Raw genomic sequence first — 5,282 nt, 5'->3', positions numbered from 1 at the left:
AAAGGCCGCCTGGCACAGCCATTGCGAACCCTGGGGGGCATCTTCCGTGGGGGACTTTCTCTCACCGCAAGACAAAGGACTTGGGGCACCAGGCAAGTTGGGGTCCACCACTCCAGACCCATAGCTGCAAAATAAGGACAGAACAAGCCAGGACAAGAAAGCGGGATGGCTGTAGAGATGGAAAGATGATGGTCCATGCAAGGCCTGCTACATCCATCCACTGGGCATCGAGGTGTGTGCGCCCAGCTGACGTCTGCCTGGGGACAAAATCCTGGTGGCTAATGAAACTTCTTAAAACATCTTCATGGCCAGAGATTTGGCACAGAGGTTAAGGCACTGGCTTGACATCTCACGGACATCTTGGGGACTGACCATATGTATTTGGTCCTTGTCCGATGCGTGGTTCTCTGAGCACCTCTGGGGATCGTTTCTGAGTGGGTAACCAGGAATAGCCTCCGAGCACAACTCGGGATGACCACCAACATCCCCCCACACCCATCCCACACACAAGCAAAACTATCTTTGACCTTTACTTCTGGTCTCTAAATAAGAAACTGGGAAGAAAATGGAGCCATAGAGATAGAGTAGCAGGGAGAGCTCTTGCCTTGCGTGTGGCTGACCTGTGTTTGATCCCCGACATCCCATATGGTACCCCCCAAGCACTGCCAAGAGTGATCCTTGAGCATAGAGCCAGGAGTAAGCTCTGAGCACTGCTGAGTGTAGCCCCCAACCCCAAAGAGAAGACGGAAGCGAATGACCTAAAGGTATCAGTCCTTCGAGTGTGCCACAAAGGGGCCCCTTCAAGAATGTAGCCTTGTGAGCTGCTGGACCCCGGGCCTCCTGACCCAATGTTAGTTCAGTGTGGGCCTGGTGACTCCATTTTCCTATTTTTCTTGCTAAATCACAAAAACTGACCTGGTAGACAATTTTTTTTTTATCAGGATGCCGCATTCTAAAACCATGTACAAGAGAAAATAATGAATTGAATTCACTTGGTCGACTTCACAGATTTTTTTTAAATTATCTAATAAATAGGATAAAAAATATATTTTTTTCTTTTCTCTGTTGTTTCCCAGGCTGCACCTTCCTTTCACTTGATGTGTGAGAGTGATTCCCACATACATTGATTTGGGACATTTCTGTGTGGGTCTTTATAAACAAACTCTAAAGTAACAGTCTCTGTTCCATTGTATGGCAAAAAGCGGTAAATGTGTTCCTTGGGGTAGAAGCAACTGTGCTTTTTTTTTGCCTCAATTTTTTTCCAGAATCACAAATTGGGCCTGAGCAATATCCAGTGGTGAGGGTACATGGGCCAACCCAGGTTCCATGGAGTAGGGTAATGGGCACTGGAGCAGATAAAGCCTGACCTTGCAAAGTGGCCCTGAAGCAAAGCCTTTCAAAAGGGAGTAACTGGGCCAAGTTAGCAAAACAGGGTGTCAGCACCAGGTGTCCAGCCTTGAGCCTCACTCAACCTCCTAGTCACATATGCCAAAAATGCAGAAACTGTCACGTACACCTTTAGCAAGTCATCCGAACCACAACACCATGATGGGGATTGGACCGGGGCAAAAGCAGAGAAGAAAAGGCAATGGGCTAATAATGCTAAACTTTATGTGATCGGACCTTCCTGTAAGCTGAGACCCTCTGTAACAATGTGTGTATCTGGCAATAAAGTGAGCTGTGATCAGCTGCTCCCGGAGGGGTTTCTCCATGCACTCATCCTCCCTCACCCCACAGCCAGACTCCTGACCCAACCTGGTGCGCAACAAGCCCGGGCACCTTGGGGAAAACTTTCCCCAACAAGGTTCAACCCCCAGCATCTCATATAATCCCCAGAACCCAAGCAGGAGTAATTCCTGAGGGCAGAGTCAGGTATGCCCCTCACCCCCCCCCAAAAAATAAAAGAATCACAAAATTATGGCAGCCTGTAAAGATAAGACAAAGCACTTTCCCCCTAAACTTGCCAAGAGTAAACAGGCACAAGGCTGGATTTCCCAGGATATCTGCATGAATGTTTCAGACACACACTCTGCCAGAAGCACCAGAATCAGACAGACAGACAGACAGACAGACAGACAGACACACACACACACACACACACACACACACTCTTGCTCCACCACAGCCCTCAGCCCTGCTCAAGCTTCTCCAGCTGCCCAGAGTTCTGCAGGCTGCTGCCATATTTCTTGTATCTTGAAGGCCCCGTTTGGAAGGTTCCGGTCTCGTTACCTCACTGACTGCCTTCCCATCCCTCTCTTCTACTGCTCCCTCATGCTGGGACTTAGGATCTGCAGTCTCCTGACTGCTTGTGAGTTGGAAGATGTTGGCAGCAAGGTCCAGGAGAGCCGCATGCCCACCTCCCCCACACCGGGTGGCCCTGTGGTACCCTGCAGCCAACTCTACCTAATGAGCCTTCTGAGCCAGACCTTTGAGGGAGAGCTAAGTGAAAAGGATGCTTACATTTCTCTCAAATGAGCCCCCAAACACCCCACTAACCAAATGTCCCCAGCTCCAAACCTCAGCTGCCCCCTCTGTCATTAGGGAAAAATAACAGAGTGAAATTATAGCGCCCATCAGCCCAACGCACATCCACGAGCAATCACCCTTGCAGAAGAAGGGGTTTGAACCACAGATCACTCACGAGTCCACTAATTTAACCCAACGACATAATCTCCTGCCACTTCCCCTGGCTGAAGTCACGGCAATTTGCTGTGCTTATAATGGGGTTTTGATCTAGCACTTCTGTGTCCGTGCTCACCTTCCTCGGCGCACAGCCCTGGCTCCAGCCCACCACACAGGAGCAGACCCATCATCGACGCCAGACCCCCTGACATATGCTAATTTTCCTGCCTTTTCTGCTCTCGGCCTTATTTTCAGATAGAAGCAAAGCAAAACGGAGACAGTTGAACCTTCTTTAATGTTCTCTCCCAATGTCCCACAGTTTATTTTAAAAGTAACAGCAATGGGAGGGATGGGGGGTGGGAGGGATACTGGGATCAGTGGTGGTGGAGAATGGGCACTGGTGGAGGGATGGGTATTTGATCATTGTATAACTGAAACCCAAGCACAAAAATTTGTAAGTCTACAACTGTACCTCATGGTGTTTCACTAACAAAAATTTAAAAAATAATACTCAGAGGAATAAAGGTTTTAGAGAAGGTCTTGGCAAAAAAAATTAATAAAATAAAATAAAAGTAACAGCAATGGTGAGGAGGTCTAACTGTGGGAGTGCCATATCCTGCCGCTGAAAAGGAGACAGTCTGCAAGGTCGCTTGAAAGCCTTGCAGGCAGGCAGTTCCAGTATGGTCCTCAGAACCACATATGGTCCCCAGAGCTCTGCCAGGGGTGATCCCTGAGCACTACCAGTTCTACCCCAAAATCCAAGTATACATATAATATATTTACACACTGTAGCATTGTAGCACTGTCCTGTAGCACTGTCCTCCCGTTGTTCATTGATTTGTTAGAGCGGGCCCATAACGTCTCCATTTTGAGACTTCTTGTTACTGTGTTTGGCATATCGAATACGTCACGGGGAGCTTGCCAGGCTTTGCCGTGCGGGCAAGATACTCTGGGTAGCTTGCCGAGCTCTCTGAGAGGAGCTGAGGAATCGAACCTGGGTCGGTCGCGTGCAAGGCAAATACCCTATCCGCTGTGCTATCGCTCCAGCCCCATACACTCCGGATTCTATCTCTCATTTGAGTGAATCGTGATATTCCAAGCATAGTTCTTTCGATTCCTCTTTGAGAGACCCGAATAATATATATAATATAATATAATATAATAATATATAATATATAATATATAATAATATATAATATAATATATAATATATATAATAATATAATAATAATATAATAATAATATAATAATATCCGAATAATGCAGGATAAAGTATATAATTATGTTACCATCACCAGAACCAAGGTTTTCAGTATGAAAGAGCTATAAACATAAAGTGAAAACCTTGCATCCTTAAATTTGAATTGGAAACAAATGCATACACTCAGAATGTAATTTCCTCTTGAACAAAAGAATCAAAAAGTGCGGGGGGCCCGCAAAACCACTCTCCGGCCCACGGAGGTGGCCCTAGGATCCGTAGGTGCAGGGAAGGACCGACAGAATGAACACAAGACACAAGAGACAGAATGCAGTTCAGAAAGAGAGAGAAAAAGGGACAGACTTTATTGGGGGCAATCAGGGTATATATCCATTAGTGAGGCAGCTACACAAAAGGTTGTGCCCATATATGGTTAGGAAGGTTTGTTTTCACATATCAAGCATAAAGTTTATGCATATCTTGTACCAGACACGAGGTAGTTACACAAAGGGCCATGTCCATATGATTTGTAAAATTTACATGCATCACGTACCAGACACAAGATAGTTACTTCTTGTTATTACTGACAACCATGACAGATGTTCTCTCAGGATAACCATACATCAAGATAACCATACATAGCACTGGCTTTGCCTGTTGCGGGGTCACATAGGTCAAGATGACCATACCTAGCACAGGCACTTAGGCCTTGGTCAGTTAAAGGGCCATTTTCCCACAAAAAAGTATCCTCTGTCAGTTCCTTTAAAGACAGTCACCATTCCAGGAGCAGTGCGTGACCTGATATTGAGACCTCTGGTGTCTAGAATTATCACAAAAATGAACCACATTTCCTTGAAGAAAGAGCTAATTCCATGTTGGTTCGAGAAATGTATAAGATAAGCCTTGGACACTTTAGACTAGGGAGCAAGCATCTTCTCACAGGCACTCACACAGGGTTGAGTAACATAGAAACTGGCCTGTTAAAGCTTTTTGTAAACTTCCACTGGCCCAAAGTAGAACAATTTGAGTACCAAATAATAATAGTAATAATAATAATAATAAATTTAAATTTCAATGTATTAAATAAATTAAAAATCATGAGTTCATGATAATTTTTAAAAATTTATTGATTGGGGCCAGAGCAATAGTACAGAGGGTGGGCACTCGCCTTGCATGCTGCCAACCCGGGTTCAATCCCCAACATCCTTTATTGTCCCCTGAACAATGCCAGGAGTAATTCCTGAGTGCAGAGCCAGGAGTGACTCCTGAGCACCTGCAGGTGTGGGCCCCAAACCAAAACAAACAAACAAAAAATTTCATTGATTATCTCTACCATAGTAAATACATTAAGTACATTAAATACATTAAAATTCACAAATGTGTCCTTTGAAGACTCTCTCAGAGTTTGCTCAGGCACCAACTTGGGAATCTGCAATTTAAAGAGTTGCATCACGAAAGTCCG

This window comes from Sorex fumeus, unplaced genomic scaffold (genome assembly GCF_029834395.1).
Source record: "Sorex fumeus unplaced genomic scaffold, SorFum_2.1 ptg000028l, whole genome shotgun sequence".
Classification (NCBI taxonomy): domain Eukaryota; kingdom Metazoa; phylum Chordata; class Mammalia; order Eulipotyphla; family Soricidae; genus Sorex; species Sorex fumeus.
The sequence above is the reverse complement of the archived record's forward strand: the minus strand, read 5'-3'. Positions refer to the sequence as shown.